This window comes from Neolamprologus brichardi, chromosome 18 (genome assembly GCF_056152115.1).
Source record: "Neolamprologus brichardi isolate AB-2024 chromosome 18, ASM5615211v1, whole genome shotgun sequence".
NCBI lineage: Eukaryota > Metazoa > Chordata > Actinopteri > Cichliformes > Cichlidae > Neolamprologus > Neolamprologus brichardi.
The window spans coordinates 13,954,388-13,974,233 of record NC_142121.1 but is presented as its reverse complement, the minus strand read 5'-3'; the positions used below and the strand labels follow the sequence as shown (position 1 = coordinate 13,974,233).

General features: G+C 39.0%; 1 protein-coding gene across 2 annotated transcripts in view; it reads right to left on the bottom strand.

The window, feature by feature from the left end:
• ankrd12 (ankyrin repeat domain 12) overlaps positions 1-18,969 on the bottom strand; it is a 38,122-nt gene extending 19,153 nt beyond the window's left edge. For both annotated transcript variants that reach the window (XM_006792290.3, XM_006792291.3), the window contains exon 1: positions 18,762-18,969. The gene's annotated coding sequence lies outside the window, so the exon portion shown is untranslated. The remainder of the gene's footprint in view (positions 1-18,761) is intronic.
• Between the last annotated feature and the right edge of the window lie 877 nt (positions 18,970-19,846).

Here is a 19,846-nt window from a genome sequence, read left to right as displayed (position 1 = left end):
TATGATTAAATAATCAGATCAGCAATCTCTCACAGGAAAGTTCTGACAACAAAATGTGACAAAGTGTTTGGCACTGGCTAGCATGTTTTCTGGGTTTTTAAGCAGGAAAGGACATTTCACAGGAAGAATCCTAGCCCATATTCACTGGGAACTATTTAATGACTCTTTAAAGATCACTTCCCACCCATAGACAATATACAGTATGGACATAGCCACCACGGTACAATCCAGTGAATAGTAGTCTCATTATAATGCCCTGATCAGAGCATTTCTTACATCCTTGTTAAGACCCGTGATTGTTAAGTCATTAAATAATAGGATATCATCCTAGATAAACTTTGTTTTTAACCACTTAAAATTAGCATAATTTACAAAAAGAACTTCATGTTTTATTCAATATGTCCTAAAACTAGCAAATGAGCCCATAAACACAGGAAAGATTTTATACAACTGTGAGTCTGTTTTCAAAAGGAGTTTAGAATGAATGCAGGTTTGTGGCCCTTCTGCTTTGGGTTCACTTTACAAACACAGAATCTACATCCATATTTTATACTGTCTATGATGTGGACTACTTGTGACAGGCTCGCTTTACCTGGGTTTGAACTGGACTGTATTTTCTTTTTCATTTTGAAGACGTTCTGCAGAGAACTTTCTGACAGCTGCACTTGCTTTTGCCTTTGCAAGTTTCTCCTATTTACACAGTATCATCTAATCTCTCCTTGGCACATGTGTATCACAGGTCCAAAGCCTGGTATGTAGTAACAACTTTTACTTTCAGTGGCTGACAAATAGCTTTTACTTGCATTGCCACCATATTCAAACAGTAGTGGCATGTTACACACTAAAACCTTGATTATTCCTGCCGGGTCTACAAGGCTGATAGGGTCTAAGTGATGTAAATGTCATTATTAGGTGAGTGCAAGGGTCCATAAGAATGTCCGCATGCTTGCCAATTTCTTATGACTGCACAGACGTCTGGAGACTTTACAATGCACCGACTGTGCATGAGACTTTAAGCAGATTTCAAAGAAGTATAACAGGAATGACTGCTCAGCTGCTTATGTCTTCAACAGAGTATATTAAAAACTTAAGTACTAACAAGGAAAAATATAAGACAAGAAACAGTCATTTAAAAATGATTTTATAATTTATTTACTATTCAAATAATTGAAAATCATGACCAACCTCAAAATTTATGGCTGTTTGCATTTTTTTTTTCTAACACAGAGAGGTTCTACCATTCAAATGCTTTAAAAACCCACTTTATCTATCAATTACAAGCAATTGAGTCAAGTTTTTTCTTCAGGAAAATGCATACATATTTAACATATCAACTTTACATGTTAACGTCAACTTGACGTCAACTTGTGCGTTTTTAATCATCATATTGTTATATTATAAAATGGAAAAAAAAAATTCTGATTAACTGTCAAGATTACTTGGGAACGAAACTGTTGCTTGCATAGTTCGGCCTCATTGTCTTTAACTTGTGCTCTAATGGGAGCCTGTCCTCATATACAGGGTTAAAATTGGAAGGACAAGGGCAACCAGTATCCTTGAAAGACTGGCATTGCTTCTACACTATTAGTAGTGAAAAGTCCACTGTTAGTAGGTATACAAGTGATGGTAATATCCACTACGTTCCATGTCTACAAAACACTAATCACAAGTTCAAGGTCAGGTGATGTTTTTGTGAGTTTTCTAAAATTAAGTGGTCATATTTAAGAGTCTTCAACTACCAAATGTTCAGCATTTAAGGATGCTGAACAGGATGCAAATATCGCCTTTGAAATTGAAGAAAAGTGAATGCAAGTGGCTTCTTCTAATTTAAAACCTTTAGCATTAAGAAGCACAGCCTGTGGCACACTACAGAATCATTACGGTGCAAGCAATTGATGCCCAACATACCAGGTTTGAAGGGATCAGAACATATAAAAAGCCTTCAATTAGACACCATCCAGATGTAAGCTGAGCAACAAGCATGTTCTGGCAGTGACACAATGTTTCATGTAATCACCTTTACGAGGGGCCATTTTTAGGATGTATACAAAAACCACAACTGAAAGTTTAATCAGCTACTACTAAGACAAAAGGCATGTCTGTCGTAAACAAAGTGACAACGCTGACGCACGTTAAGGAGGAAACTGCTGTTGCTGTAATCTGCTCTGTGGTTGACATTTTTAATGTATTCGACTGTCAAAATTCATGTCAACTCTCAGGTTGACATGAATTATTTGAATATGGCATTGTTGTAATGTGTAGGTACTGGATATGATGTCTTCTTAGAGTCTAACAAAACTTTGCTCAGTCTAACCATTCTTAAGAAGTTGCAACATGCTTTTTTTTTTAAAAAAAAAAAGAAATTTTTATACAGATTTTTTGTGTTTACTTACTGACTTAATGTATAAAGGAAATAATTTGCTGTTGTGAGGCTTTAAACTTCGATTCTCGTCGTGCAGTTTAATCATAATCTGACTGCGTGATTCTCCATAACATCAGCACTCATAATAATCTCTATTGGAAAGCAGTGCACATGTTACACATGCTATTCACCTTTCTGGGGAGAAACCAGTCGTGCTGGTTTTGACATTAATAAGGCAACTAGACTTCTTTCAGTAATCCCACATTTTGCTTCTTCTGATACCTTTTATGATCTTTGCCGATCCTGTGTGATACTGTGGTGTTGACAGGTACAGTTTTTTCCAACCCCATTGACCAACTGCACAGCCGAGGCCAGTGAGAGGTCATTAGTCAGCAGATAGCCAGTAAGCAGCAGCATTGTCATTCACGCAGCTGAAAGGGAGAATTGAGCTGCCCACAGTGAACTTGTTGGTGTAAAGAGGCTGGTGTATTGGGGGTATTAAAGCAGTGTGGACAGGCCAGGACCAAACCAGAAAACAAACGCTGACAGGACTCCAATCTGGCACAGAGAGGAGGCGAGAAGGGTGGGACTATAATTACAGAGGTATTTGGGCACTCGCCAATTTGCCATTTGCATTTACTGCGTTTCATGTGCAGCTCAGGGCTGCATAAGCCCCTGCACGCTCTGCCATTAACCTCAGGCTGTTTCAAGTCCAGATCAAACCTCGCCTTGATGACTGCTACAGTTCACTGAGACTAAAGCGGAGATTAGATTGGCATGAGATGTCATACTGTGGCAAACAGTGTGAGCAAAAATTTTCCAAACCACTTAATATCACTAAAGCAGATTTATCAAACTGCCCCCCCTGAAAAAAAAAAAAAAACAACAACCCATGAGTGGGAAAAGGTTGAGAGATGTGATTACAAAAATCATTGGATGGATTTCTCAGTCTAAACGCCATCACTGTGGTTAACAATTCAGCAGAAAAGGACACTGATGAGCACTAACAACACATGGGCCACTTTGAAATATTTTCAATAATCATATATCTGTTGAAATACCAGCTAAAAATCTCGGTTATAATTACTTAGCAGTTTCTTCTCATAAATGAGCAGCAGTCAAAAAATGCCAAAGTGAAACGACTTAGAGGGAAATTCAAATATTCCCACTCCCAATCATTTGCCTCAATTTAATATGTTAAACTCCGATACTGGGAGGAAGATTTTTCCTGTTATGTTTTAGAAAGCAAATGATTTTTAGGATTATTTGTGACTGCTTTATCAAATTAAAATGACAATTTTCTGTGGCCTTAATTGATATATTAAGTTTATAAAGGTTTAAAGTATAGTAGATTTCCAATTTAAAAAGACAAATGACCAACACTTTATACATAAATACATATTCATTAAAAAATTTATTTTGCTTCTTAATGTGTGCACTGATTGTGTATGTTGTTTTTTATGTCTGTGTTTTAAAAGCCCAACCTAAGGATGGGCTTTGAAAAATAGCTTAGGCCGTAAATGCTGTGGTGTGTGGCATGGTTCATGTATTGTAGTCATTCCCATAAAAATAAACTGCAACTAAACAATCAAGGTTGGAGGTCAACATATCACCCTTTACTAACCATCCTTCTTTACCTATAACATTGCAAAATGTGTGATTTCAAAAGAAGTAAATTCTAAATCTGAATGAAGGAAGACAGCGAAATCCCAAGCCAAGTGTGCTGCTGCACTGCTGGTCTCTGTCTCCATTTATTTATAACCTAGCGTTCCTGCATTTTTAACTCCACTGGTTCCTGACTAACAACAATAACAACCATTTCCCTGTAGTGTTCGGGTGCGCCGGCCCTGACAGCAGAGCGGCTGCTAGTGCGTGTCCTTGCGTGAGTGCAGCAGTCTGAGAGGGGAATTGTGGTAAAAGACTCTGGGGGTGTTGGGGTATGTTCACTGGGGGAGGATGGAGGAGAGTGTATGGTGGAGATGTAGCCAGGAAGGATGACGAGCACACAGAGTACGGTAACCTGATCCACTGACTGCAGGATGGGACAGGGAGGGAAAGGGGGCTAAGAATAGCACCGAGCCTGACACACAGCTTGCAGAGCAGAGTACGCTGCCGCCACCAGCAGCAGAAACATTACTCCACTCCAGCTGCGAGAGTACTGCCTGCTGTGAGCTCTCACACACACCATGTGGAACATACATGTGATTTTCCCCTGCTCTCCCATGTGGCTGTACTTTCGACTGCAGGCACACACACACGCACACCAAAAAACCCCTGATGAAAAGTGAGCTCTGACTAAACCACTGGGTTACACTGCAGTAGAAATAAAAACTGCTTAATTATTATCACGAATATTACAAATCCAGAGAAAATGTATTCAGCTTTTCCTACAATAGGATGTAGGGAAGACTGTGACATGCTCAAGGAGACGCTCGACGCCTGCTGCAACGGTAAACAGCCGGTCACGTGGTTGTGGTCCTACACGCCATCGGGCTAAATGGTGGGGGAGGTCTCTCTCAGCTGCACGTTCACTCGCTCTCTCCATCCTCCTCCTCCAACAACGACTCCCTAATGAGTAGCAGGACAAAGCCAACCGCAAAGGCCCGATACTGGAGGGGTAGGGGAGGTAACAATACCCAGCAAAGTGCCATGTCTCACATATAAATATCTGGACTATAAGCTGAATTAGATGTCCTTAAATACCTTACACAAAATCTATGAGGTATAAAGGCTCTTCTATTTTCTACCCCTTCAAAAGACAAAAGAAAAAAAAAAAATCAAACAAAAAACAAAGAAGAAACAGCAGTATATCAGGAAGAGTCTATCATTTGTATTTGTAATGAATGCCTGGCCATATATTCAAATTAAGGGTTTGTGGTGTCTGGTCAAAGTAAGCAAGCAATTTAAAAAGCATAAAGAGCTGTTAGCTTACTATTCCACCCAGTATAATTGATATTTTTAAAATGGTGCTCAAAATTTATACTGGGGAGGGGAGGGGGGGGGGGGGGGGAACCCCGGGAATAAACAGATGTAAATTATAATTGTCAGCTGTGACAACAACAACAACATGTAAGCGTGGTGCCTGGAGCAGCAACAATCAGTTACTTAATTTATTATACTAGCAATTAATTACAGGTATAATCAACACCTTAAACAGCTTCTTTTACAAAACAGTTTTTAAAAAAAATATTGTGCCGTATTGCAAAAACAACATATTTGGGTTCTGGACACATTATCCTGATGAGAGGTATTTTGGACTTTTTAACTCATGAAAAGAAATAATATTACCTGCAGCCACAGACTTTAAAATGCAATCACAACCTGTCTATTTTTTAAATGCAGAGTCACAAAAAGAGGTTGTATAAGCCCTTCATATCTTTGGGCTCTTAAAGTCACTCTCTTGTCATTCTCCTGACTCAACTATGCACCAAATTCAAAGCAGCATAACATTTCCAGCACAATGTAAGTGCAGCTTTCTTCCTCCCATCACTGGGTCATCTTAACTGAAGGCACATTTCGACAAACAGCAAAAGAGACACTGGATGCCTTGAGGAGGCCGTTCACCTCTCACTACCCTAACCCCAGACAGGCGAAACACGCTGCCTCCAACCAGAGCGTCTGGCCTTTGTTCCACTAGTTTTTGGCTTTCATAAATAAGACGGGCACACTGGTGGAAAGAGGCAGAGAGTACTGGTTAAACTCTCTGGCATGGGAAAAACATGGGTGGATATTAATATTAAGTAACTGTTCAAACCTGTACCAGTCAGCTGCTGCCAAATCTACACTGAAGCTAATAGCTTTTTGGTAGTACGACAGCAACCTTTATAAGTGTATTTAGTCACTTACAACAACAACAAAAAAGTTTTGTTGTACAACTAAGTACACTTCATGTTTCATCTCCATTAGATACAGCATTTACTTTGCTAATGTGAAATACTATAATAATACCAAATTCTTTTGCCAAATCAATACTATGAAAGACGTAATAAATTCATTTAAAGACCAGAAATAGTTTTTTTGAGCTTTATTATGCAAGACAGAGTGCTGAACAATTTCAGTCTTATCCTTCACTTAAATCACTTAAAAAAATAAATAATAATAACTCATCTAAATCTACAAGGGCGAGGCTCGGGACATGGCTTGCACACAAATAAAAGCCTCGTCAAATAACATGTTTGTACATGAGAGGATGTAAATAGGGTTAACTTCACTGGCAGGGGAATAAGGCTCTAACCCGGACTGATGAAAAATGCCCACTAAACTGGTTCGAGAGAGTCTGACAGCCTTAAGAAGCCTACCGCCACTGCTCCGAATGTAGGTTAATGATCAGATACCCAAGCAGAGGACAAGAACAATGAAGCCTTTACTGCTGATTACGGGTTAAAAGGAGGGGGGAGGGAATGTGGGAGGGATTAGACCAAAGGTTAGGACCCAGGCGTAGGTCTTGTTCTCATTTCCACCACATGGCCAAGCTCACTTGACTCAATCAAACACTGGAGAGCTGTTCCTGCTCGAGGAAATATTGATATCCACAGTATGGGTGGAGAATTGGGGAAATGTTTTTTTAAAAATCTGACTTTGAATTAGCAATTATCAGACTTGGCATTAATAACAGTGAGCTAAATATGCAACAGAAATGCTTCTCATGTTGGTAACAAAAACTATTAACTGAAAAACATTCTGTTTAATACATGTTAAAAAAAATGAATTAAAAAAAAAAGCCTCATCGCTGTTGCAACATGTTTGCTAAAACAAAACGCCCTCCTTTTCCTTTCAGAGAATTTGTAGGCAATGATTTAAAGCCCCTGGTGGCAAAGACATTACCTACATGGCTATGAAACAAAACACATCTGCAGCTAACAAGGTGTCACAACCACAAGGAATCCTATCCACTCGGTTCCATATGAGCAACTAGCTGGCCACAGTCTGAACAATAAACTGTGAGGAAAATATTGTGTCAGTTTTCATTATGACATTCAAGATACGACTCCATCTACACCTGTCAAATCCTATTAAACTCGATGAGCTGCCGATCCGATCACAGGCCCGACACATGGCTGCCTGCGCAGTGCCAAAACCACAGCTCTGCAGTGCCAGAGTAAGCTTAGATGAGAGCAGTGTGTGTGGAGAGGTTGAAAAAGCAACTTCAGCTTCATGCTGCGAGGAGTCTACAGATTACATAGCACACCAACCTTTTACCTTTGATTTAAACCTCTTAAGTCAACAATGAAATACCAAAATTGCTCTTGAATAGCTGGAAGCTAATCAGTTAATTGTCTGAAGGCCTGGTTGAGTAAAATATTTAAACCTCTCCTTATTTCAACACTATAGTCTTAATGCTTAAGAAGACACAAGATGCCTTGAATCAACAATGCAGAGACAGCAACCATTTTCAGAGCTGGTATATTTTTTACAGTCAGCCCCACAAGACATGCAGCATATTAATGTTTTTTTATACCAATTTGTATTCTAAAGTGTTTCCTTTAAAGAGTGAGGCTGTGTGGAGCTAAAGGACACAAACTCAGAAACATTAGATATTCATTGAAAGGAGTTAACCATTTACCTTCCCTCGATCATTTTACACTGAAAGTGGATGACCTTGGTACTAAAATACATCAATTAGCTTAAAAATTACATGAGGTTTTACAGCGTTTAGGACAGTTGGTTAGATTTGTCCATTACAGTGCACTCAGTGCTCCTGCGCAATTTCATATTACTGTGCTTTAGTGTTTTGATGAAGTGGTCAATACTGGAACACTACATATATCCATGGACCATAATACTACAGCCACACCATTAAAACCACAAAGAGGTGAGGTAAATAACATTGATTACCTTGGTTCAATGTAATGTTCTGCATTGAAACCTTAGGTCTGGGCATTCACGTGTGTGTTATGGGGAATTTAAGGTACTGTATCATCCTTTTACATCTCTGTTGCTATAAAATCAACCAACATAGAGCCTATGTTAACGCACCTTTGTGCAGGCCTCCAAAAAGGTGACGGTGTATAGCTTGATGGCAATGATGCTTTGCTATGGGCTGTAAAGTTAGCGTTAGATAGAAGAGATGCTACTTCGACTGTTTTTAACGCTCGGTTTCACTTCAATGTGAAGAAGTTCTCTGTTTATTATTACTTCCGCCTTCTGTACAGCACAGGCTAATCAGTAGCTGTAGTACATAAACAGCATGAACAGAAAAAAACAAAAACAGAAAAAAACTGCATAGCCCACGTTGCATGTTGTTCCACATATTTATGAACCATCACCAATGCACTGCCATACTGAGCGTCTGACGTTGACATGTTCCACCATTTTAATGCTGTTGTAGACAGCTGGGAGCAGTACCAAAAGGCCTCCCTGTCTGGACAACGTGCCCCACCAAACTGCAAAACCTGCTGAGGGAAACTCAAGGTGGCAGTACGATCCAAGTCTAACTGAACCACCCCAGAATGTGTAAGAAATTATCTTAACAGATATCTTCAACATGCAGAACCTGCAGACAAGGTAAAAGGTTTTTTGTACTGCAAGATTTCTGGTTTCTGTTTGCAGTCTGGGCTGTATTACACAATCTTGTTGGAGCAGTTGGCTGCTGCATGCAGGTCAAAAGAAGAAAATCTTTGGGAGTGTCCTTCAGAATCTGCCAAAGTTCCCATGTCTGTTTGGGTGGCACAAAAGGAGCCTACATTTTTCATGTTGTGGTTTATTAGTGTATATAAGTCAGCCCTTTCCACGTTTGTTTAATCTTTACTGTAATCATATGCAGAAACATGAAGAATTTCAACAACTGTGCCCAATTTCAGCAGGTTAATTCTAAACATATCTGAACTGCTCTAAACTGCTTTGTGCATGAAAAGGGCCACAGTTGATTATACTTTAAACAAGCATGTTGAGCACATGCTTTACTTGGTTTTCATGTTATTTAATCAATAAATGTTTGTTTTCAATTGTGTCTACAAAAACAAAATGAAACTGATTAATGTATGAGTTCTGCCACATATATGTCTTTCCTTATTACTACATGTGCAATTAACTTTAATAACAAAAAAAAAATCCTTTAAATTTAATGGGCTGGCTGTAGCTCAGGAGGTAGAGCTGTCATCTACTTATTGGAAGGTTTGTGGTTCGATCCTTGGCTGCTCCAGTCTGCATGCCAAATATTCTTGCGCAATATAATAAACCCAAGTTGCTCTCCAGTGCATCCACTGGAGTATAAATGTGTGTGAATGTTAGACAGAAAGCACTTATGTAGAAAAAGCATAGACAATAGCGCTTTTATGAATGGGCGAATGAGGCAAGTTGTATAAAGTGCTTTGAGTGCTCAGCTAGAGTAGAAACGTGCTATACAAGAACCAGTCCCAGTTACCATTTCACTTAACTTCCCTACAAAAAAATAAATAAAAATAACAAGCCAACATTGCTATGTTGCCATTGCTTCAAATATTTTAAACAGCTAGTAAGACATAAAACCCATCATCAAAAGCAACCCTAACTTTTATGTAAACATACAGTGGAGAATATGATAGGTTACTTCCTGTATAATAACCCTAAGAGATCTCAATTGTAGCCTGTTTTCACCTTAGCTTTAAACCCATTTAAAATGAAAACTAGCACAGTCATGAATAGCATAAAGCAGCATGCAGAGTACTGCCAATGATTAGCACAATCTGATCACATTTCTCCACTCAAAAAGAGCTCAGTGACGCAATTTATTCTACAACCAAAAGGAATCCACTGAAATTGTCCTGTGAATGAAAATCTCATTAACCTATTTTACAGCAGGAGGGTCCTCATCCTTCCGAAAGCATGGTCACAAAACCGAGCCAGAGTAAACAGGATATGACTGCTTTCTTTGGCATCAGTGAAGTGAAAGCAGTCCATGAAGAATGCAAGGAACACGCCCACTGTCAAATTGTCTTTTTTCATAATAAACTAGCAACAGACAGATATCTCTCTCACTGCTCATTCATAAAATAAAACTTTAAGAGCTCTTTAATAATTTAAAAACCTACAGCATTGTAATATTGCAACCCAGTCTGTTCCTTCCTTCCTGTGCGCATGAGGTGCATTCACAGTCACGCAGGAAGGTCACAGGCTCTCGAACTGTCGGCCTTTAAAAGCGTACAATAGATTATCAAGCCGTTACACACAAAGGTAATGCGCTCAACGTACCAAACAAAAACAACACTTTGCACACATTCAGCTGCTGGCAAAGGCCAGCACATGTTGTGAAATCAGGAGGCTCCACCCTCTTCACAGACACATGCACAAACACACGCTTGCTAGGCCTCTTGAAGACGCAGATACTCGGCTGATGGAGCCAACTGCAGGTTCTGGTCTAGCTTGAGGCACATCACATCATGACCACTGCTTGCTTTCATGCTCCCTTTTGAACTGCAACCCAATAAGTGCAGTCGACAAGTTGAAGTGAAAGTGATACAGAACCGAATTTTAAGCTGCCTCAAATAGAGGAAACAGATAATTTCTTTGGCTTATTGTGCTTGGAGCTTTTCCCGTCACATTTGTTGTAACCTTTTTAAATTTCACTCCATCTTCTAAGCTGACCAAACTCTTTACCATCACAAAGCTTAAACGGCGCAGCCACAGTAGCCTCAATGACCAATAATGGCAATTTATCAATACTCAGTGGGCAGTGGTGTTCACTTTGCTGAAGAGTGACGAGTAAAAAACAAAAAAACTGACTGTTTGGGGGGGGGGATTTCCCTGAAGATATGGCCCTGCTGTGAGCACTCAAAACAAAAAAAGAGGAACCCCAATCACAATGTTAGTAAAGTAAAACAGCTTTATTACAACCATAAGTCATTCTTGCTCTTTGTTGCTGTGAAATGCTGCAATATGGCAAAGATCAGACCAAGCCGACAACATATAGGCCCAAAATACCAAAGATACCCAAGCTAAAATTCTCAATGTGAAGGACTCGAGTACAAAAGGCACAAGTTTAGGTCTCAAACAGACTGCTTATGTTTCACATGAAATGAACCAATACATTTAGTAAGCTTAAGCTCATATGAAATCATTACTTTCCTTCACTCAGTGATGTCCAAGTCATCAGTAACTAGTACCTCAGACCTTAGCCCAAATCTCTCTGCTTTAAAGACAAGAGATTTTTGGCTTTTGTTCCATCAGAATTTTGCAATCAGGGGACCAAAATAATAATAAATAAAATCTAAGACATCACTTTGTGTCTAGGCTTAACCCTAAACCCGTGAAGGGTTAATACCTTTCTCTCTTGTTCTCTAAGAGAATGTCTTCTAAATAGCTTAAGACATTTTCCATTGCACTGATCTACATTTAGAACCCTCCACCTCCATGTGAATGTTACTCCTTTAATCTGCCGCCTCTTATTTTTCCCCTTTCTTAAATTACTTCTCACCCAAAAAATGCATAACGCACAAAACATTTGATATGACAAGTTGGCATTGTGTGAAGGATTAAAACAAATTATAAAAAAAAAAATATTGTATAATACTTGAGACAAAAACAATAAAAACTGGAAGTAAGTATTATGTACTTTCCACTGTATGAAAAATAATCCAAATGAAAACTGTAATGCAAACAAATTTTCTCAAGAAGTGCACTGTAAAGAGGGAATAACGTATGCCCTTACATAATTGCTCAGGCATTACAGCACCTTAGTCAATACCCTATTCTCTAAGAAGCTTATAGTCTGTCTGGAGAGGCTTTATACTATAGATGTCATGCTAACGTTTTCCAGTTATTTTTAGAGCAAGCCCTCTTTGTGCTTGCATTATTAAGCAAGAAAATATTGGAAGGAGTCTAATAACAATCTAAGAAATCTGAAAATTTGACGTAGCTGGACTTTAAGTTCAGTATTAACTGTGTACTGGGCTGCATTTCTTTACAAGCGTCTGCATGGCTCTCAGCACGTTTCTGTCTGTGCCTCTTATGACGATCTGCCTGGACGGCACGTGTAAAACTGATGTGACTGCAGATTCTTTCCCACCATCTGATTTCCATGATCTGGCAGAAATAAGAGGAAAATTTGATTTTTGAGAATCCAGACCTGTCACTATGCATGCGAGTGTGATCAGAAGATAAATGCTGGCATTAAATATTGCCAAGACAGCCAGAGAAAATATTTCAAACTGACCAAAACTGCTCTATAATTAATGTCTCAACCACAGCGCGACCACAAGAAGCAATTATTCAGATGATCACTTTATTAGTATATGACATAAAGCTACAATGTTAAATACAAAAACAAAATGCTCTGTCTAAACATAAATAGTTTTAACTTGCTTAGTGACATTACTTTTAAATAACAGTTTTTCTGCAGATCAAAAACTTCATCGTTACAGGAAGTCATATCACATTGACATGGATTGATACGCAGTTGTGACAGTTGAGTCACAATTGAATAGCTGTTTAACATGCCCCTCATTTAAAGCAAAGTCTCACCTGCAATTGACTACGCCATGAGACAAACTCTGTAAGGGATTTGTAGATGAGCAATAAAAGCTAATTTAGTGTCTAAAGGAAAGAAGGATGAGTGAAAATGAAAGCAAAAGCTTTGGAAGAGCAACAAAAACAAGATCCAATCGATGAGAAAGAGGAAATTAACATATCATATGCCAGTTCTAACAAAAATACTCTCAGAGAACAACAGGTCATATTCGCTTACGGAAACTGGTTGAATTTTAAATAAAAAAAGAAAAACAGAAAAAGATTTGCCAGCTGGCTTGTGAAACTGATCGTCATCAAGCTACATGTCAACCGATATCTGCCCACTGGCTCTTCACCCCATACATGTGGTAGACATTTTTGATGAAGGTGTCAGCCAGCTTATTATCAAAAGCAGATTTTTAAAAGTAAAGTTAGTCATATGCCTGTGAGTAAATACACTATAATAGAACTTTCAATGCATTTACAACCAGTAGGGTTGGTGCAGTGTGATCATGACTGAAGTTAGAGCTTTGTCTTTCCAAACAGCCAAACTGGAAAGGATGGACAGACTGGCAACTGCAGACAAAGTGCATTAACCTCCTACGACCTGCTGTCCACATATGTGGACATCACATTTTGGGTTATTTAGACCAAAATACTCAATTTTGCTCTACCAGGCCTGATATCCATTTACGAGGACATTATACTGCTACTGTTCTATCAAAATTTTAAATGAATATCCTCATATGTGGCTCTGATTTTTCATAAAAAGAAAAATCAGGTAAAAAAAAAAAAAAAAAAAAAGAAATCTGGTAATTCTTTGTTTTTACATTCATTGGGCCCCAATATGCCCAAATATCAAAGAGAACTTAAAAATGCATGCCGTGGAAGAGTTCGGGTCCTAGGAGGTTAATGTCATTATAATTTCAACGGGTTCTGGAATAATGGGCAATGCCTGCTATCTAATGGCAGAAATGTGCCCATTTACCTTGCAGTTTGACAACAATGTAAATTCAGCTTGTTGGGAATTTGGGGAAGAATTGCTCTAGTCCTTCCCTAAAAACTCTAACTTACTGTTTAGTGGACCATGAACCAAAATGGCCAAAATGGAGCCTTTGGTAGACAAGATCTATCTCAGGAAAGTAAAACTCACTAGATTTCTGAAGATCAACCTGTGGAAGGATCAATGATCCTTCAATCAATGATTGCCTTTGTCTCCAGATCGCCCGGTCCACTTTTGACAAACTGTAACATTTGACCATTTGCTCTGAGATTCTGCTGTTCACCCCATAGCCAACTTGCAGGCCTCTCAAGACATGCGAGTCCTCATGAGCCTGGGGCTCTTTTCACCCCCACATGCAACCACAGACTTTATGCAATTAGACTGAAGAGGAACTTTACTATCAAAAAACACCCACTGGTCAGGACATGTAACCATTCATGTTTTTAATGTACTAAGCCTACCTTTCCCTACCTCCCTCACATTTTCTAGGTGTTTGTTTTTCATTTTAAATTATATCTAAAGGTCAATGAAACCCACAAAAAAGACTTTAAGTTGAAGAATGTTGAGCTGTCTTACCGCACCAATAGCAAAGGTAGCCAGGCAGAAACAGAAGAAAGTGAACTGGTGCTTCAGCAATGCAGACATAACAACAAAACAAACACGACATTGGAGTATGTCTTGATGAGTTTGAGTGTGACATGCTGAAACTTTGAAGGGGATAGTAGTATTTACACAGCTTTTCTCTTGTCCTTTTGTGCCGTTTGTGTGTCATCCGGCACATGTGCAAGTCTTTTATTACTCCTAAGTACTTGTTTGGGCAGCTATTTTGAAAAATTTAATTATTTTAATACCCCAACATCAAAACCACTAACGGGTCAACAATGAAATGTTTTCTGGAAACCTTTATAGAAATGTATTTAAAAATAAATAAATAAAAAATATCATACTGACACCTACCACCCACCCAACTATTGTTACACTATGCACAAAGGTTAACAGTAGAACATACCAAACCCTAATGCTATCTTTAATTTCACTTGGGACTGATTCAATTAAAATCTTGAGGTGAAAAGTCAAACAAAAAAGCAACTTATTGTTTTTGAAATTGCTGATTAGTAACACAACACCTCCAATAGCAGCCACCATGGCTGTTGGTAGCAGCTAACAGCAGGACAATGTATCCCACCACACCACAAGTATTCTCTGGAAGCACATGAAAAGTAAAACAAACAAACAAACAAAAAACAACAACAAAAACCAAAGAGTTCAAAGTATTGACTTGACCTACAAACTCTCTGGATACCCATGCAATCTATCCTCTATCTGATGCAGCACAACAAGTCCAGTCCATGGAGCCCATACCCCAAGTCTGCTCAATTATGGCAATTCACATTGAGATCACAGACAAAAGCATCAAGCACAGATTGCCAGTACAAAAGCCGGGAATGGCATTTGATGCTCCTTTCCAGTGGCTCCACAGTAGTGGTTTACACATTCAGCTAAGAAGCCTGAGATCCCCGGTTCAGTGCTGTGAAGAAACACAAATCCCTGTGGGGTTGTGTCATGAAGGGCAACCAGTACAAAAAGAAATTCATCCAAATTCAACATCTGGAGTTACCCACTGTAGCGATTCCTCATGAACAAGGGAGCAGATGAAAGCAGCTTTTTTCAAATTTAATTCTCCTTTCTCTACTTGTTAAAACCAAAGTGTTTTCAGACAACTAAAATTCTTTTAATATTAGTGCTGACCAAAAGATGATCTAAATCTGGTACAGCATGTCAAGGAGTACGTCTGGAGGTTAATAGAAGGACAGAACACTGACTTTATGCTTCTGCTGGGAATTTATGTAGAGCTTAGGATGTAGCATATGCTGGTGCTTGTGCTGACTGTGACGATGGCGATGTGCACATTAGGTTGTGTCTTAACTTTAACAGAGGAGCATGAGTTTGACACGCAGCAAAGGAAAAGGTGCCATGGATTTATAACACAGGGCAAATGAGTGCACAGATGTGATAAAAGAAGGAATTGCCTTAATTGTTTAATCTCATTTTAAATCATTAGATTGAATGTAAATTTTGATTAACTGGAGAGCCCTAATATACCCTTAAACCTATACGCCCCAAAGAACCTAATCTTTTGTAGAGAATCACACCATTACACTGAGGCTATGTGTTTTTAAAATCACCAATTAGGTAATACAACTAAATAAATGTTGTTTGCAATGAACAAAACGATAAACAAAAGCCAGGGCAGTGCCTTTTTGTTACTTAAAACTGACATTTTATTATTGGACACCATCATTTAATTTGCTTTATCAGTGTCAGCTACTAAACTACCAGAAGACTGAAGTGAACAAAGAAAACCCTTTCAAACAAAAAGAAGCATCTTCTCTTCAATGGCACCACAAAAAAGGCACCCATGACGCACTGCAAGAAAGAGCTTGGTATATACTGCAGTGTCAATTATGTGTCCTACTCGTATTGTCATAACCTTTAGTGCCGTGGGAGGTCTCATTCATCCTGAGGCAAATCATCATCACATGATACTTAGTTGCCAGTTAGAGAGATGTTAGTACAAACTCATTACAGAAAGTAAGAGTATTTAAAAAACAAAAGTTCGAGGTGACACAAGCACGCTAATGAAAAGCCTACTAATCCCACCACGTACAATTGAGTCCAAAACAGCAGTGACCAATCAATCAATCAATCAAGGGAGAAGACAGCACTTTAATGCCTGAAGAATCGTGTTCCCTAATATGAGAGTGATATGTTCTATTGATAAAAATCAGCTACTGCCAATTTAAGTCTATGAATAACATTTTTATTTACTGTTCTGTCTATATAAAATGTATCTAAAGGAATAGCAGATTAACAGTGGACTACATTTAACAAAGCATTAATATGAAAAAGTATCATATTACTACATCCTAACTTGCTCCTTAATACATTGTTAATAAGCAAATAATTGCAGCATGGTCCTCGTGATTTATCTAAATTGCAGTTGAGGTTAAGAAGTTTTAAAAAATGATTTAACAAGATTAATTCTAAAGGAATTGTAATTACAATTGCGCAAGAATTTACTCATCGTTGAGGACTCACCATTTAAGGTATTTAAGTGCTGTTCCTTAGAGTAGTAAGGTCAATTATGATGTATCATGGTGAACTGGAAGTATGCTTGTTGTTATACAACCTTCTATAACCTTAACACATTCAGTTTAATTAATCAGTTCCTGGTTTAAGGTCAGCTAAAGAGTGAAATTACTAAATATAACTTTAAGTGAAATGACAAACAGACCACCCTGTTTTAAGAGTATTTTCATGCATTCCTGTAAGATTTGGTTATCTAAAAGGCCACAGACACAAGCTGATGCTACAATCAATTGTCAGCACAACAGTTGAACTGTAACAAATAATGTTTTATTTTAGCAACTGTCAAATTCTAAATGGAGGTTTCTAGAACACTAGCAGTATTCAAGTCAATATTCATGTCTCCAAAATTAAAATAAGCCCCCCAAAAGAGACAATAAGAGTATGTGTTTCTGACAGTTGGTTTCTTATGGTTTTATTTTTGATGTAACCTTTAAGCAGCTGCTTGATTAATTCATCTCTGATCATGACACAACTCTAAATAGCATTCTTCTTCATGATCCCAAAATGAACATTTCTTGTAATATTGAAAATGAAACATTTTAAAATGGCCAGTTAACTGTATTTACATGTGCTGTTCCTTAACAAAGACATAAAAAATATATTTTACATTTAATACTGTTGTTTTTTTTAAACTGTATGAAAAACAGATTAATTAAACACCATTACAATATGACCATTACACTGTCTACATACTGCATTCAATATAATAGTATAAGACGAATACACAGATGTCACTTAAAAATACTGCCACTAGGACCAATTTCGGACTGATTCTAAAAAAATTTTTAAAGCTTCATTTAACAGTGTAGACGTGCTGCAATCCAATAAAACTCTTTAACTTAACGTATGTTCAATTTCAGCTTGACGTGTTGGTTGATTCAGACGGGTTGCTGCACAGATAGCCATGTAAAGACAGGCAGCTTTTGTATCAGGCAACACACCCCCAAGATGTCACAGTCACTGCCTGGGAGGCGCAAGCTCCGGATTTCTCATAGCTATGCTAGTTCCTTGAGAGAATTTACAAATCATAACTACATTTTACAGCATATTGACTGCTACTGTCCCGCCAAACTACGCTGGTTGTAAATAAACGAAGTGGCGTTGGCTCGATAATTGCAGAAACCACCACCCACCAACGTTAATGCCGCTCGTGCTTCCAATAATCAAAAAGTAATGTTGTTGAGCGCTAAAATTCGCAACTTGAACATAGATAATAAACACGAGCTGTGGTGTTAGTTGATTAATCTGGCGGTGAAATTCGTCTTGCGAGTAAATATGTTGTCTAATGCTAGTGCTTGGCCAGGACAAGGCAAATTCAAGTTCACGTTTCGCGATTAAACAGCAACAGTCAACACAGGGAGCACAGCACAGCCCGAGACAAAAGCCCACTGCAGCTCCTTTACTGCCCTCACAACGATCCCCCTCCCCAGCGCTTAATCTAAGCTAGCTAGCGAGCTTGTTCCCAGACCTACACAGCCCCGTTGGCTGTCTGGCTGTCTGAAGCTAACCCAGCTCGCTCTGCTTCGCCCCGACATTTTCCTATCAGCGCTCTGTATCCTCGCTTTGAAAGCACCGAGCTACTAAAGGCAGTTACTGGGGTGGAAATTTCAGTTAGCGTAGAATAAGTCCTCAATGTGTGTAACGCACGTGGCGCACAACTATACCAAGCCCACGCAAACACATAACATTCCCATTTTCGCACGCAGTTTACGTCAAGTTAGCTTAACGTTAGCCAGCTTGCAGTACAACTTAGCCAGATTGCTAGGATTTTTTTACCCATCCTGATCCGAGGCAGTCAAACAAGAAACCTCGTTTTGCGCTTACCTTTAAAAGGGGTTACACGTTCCCACCGACTCATTCAGGTTCCGCTATATGTGACTATTGCGCAATATTAACAGTTAATTTCCTAAATACTGGACGTTAACCGTAGCCTACGGCTGTGTGACGTTCATCGCTGGTTTTGAAAACATCCAAGCCGTTCGTCGCTCGTCCTCTCGGAGAAAAACCTAGCAAAACATGCAAGCGTCATTCTCATTGGTAGGGAGAAATCATGTGACCACCAGAGCACCACCGAGCTTATAAGGTCTGCGTCTGCTGGATAGACTGTAGATGGGTATGTGTCAAACGGTTTAACTTTCATTTAACCGAAGCCGTGAGTAAATTCGCATCTTTAATTTTAAGAATACGCTTTTTGCTGAGACATGTTGTACGTTAGCGGCGTGTGTAGCACCTCAAAGTGGCTTTTGAGCGTGTGTATTTGAACCGAAAGGAGGGAGAGAGAGGGAGAGAGAGAACAGGAATGGGCACTTGACGTCATCTTTTCCGCTGCTGTGCTGCGGTCAGTGGGAACTTTCTCGAAGATCACGGCTGAGGTTAACAGAGGAATGGCGTTTTCCTTCTTTGTCGTGAGCATGGCTGCGGACTTTAGGCCGCAGTTTCAGTAATTAGCCGATCTGGTTAAGTCGACCTATTAGCCCGCCAATTCAGTGTATGAGCCAGCTTAGAATTGGTTGCGCAGTGACATTTGCATCATGTTGCATGCATTGCGCATGCGTCACCGTGCATAATGTTATATGTTGCAGAGAAGAGCTGGGTTGAAAGCGTATTGGTACGACGAAAGTGGGGGAGGGGTACCGGCTAGACATGAAAACGGCCTCGGGATGGGATGAAAATGAAACGACAGGACCAGTTGTAGGAAGCGGGGTGTTGTTCAAGGCAAAGGGGGCTGTGTTTATCATGTAATGTCTTGAATGAATCAACTTTAAAGATATTTAAGCAGGCTGAATCTTAAGGTCAATATGTGGTTCTTTTGTTAATAAAGTCAGTCACAATGATACTACCCACAGTCTAGTTTGGAGTATATTAATTGGAGATGTACTAGATGAAAGAATTTTTATATTATTCCTGTC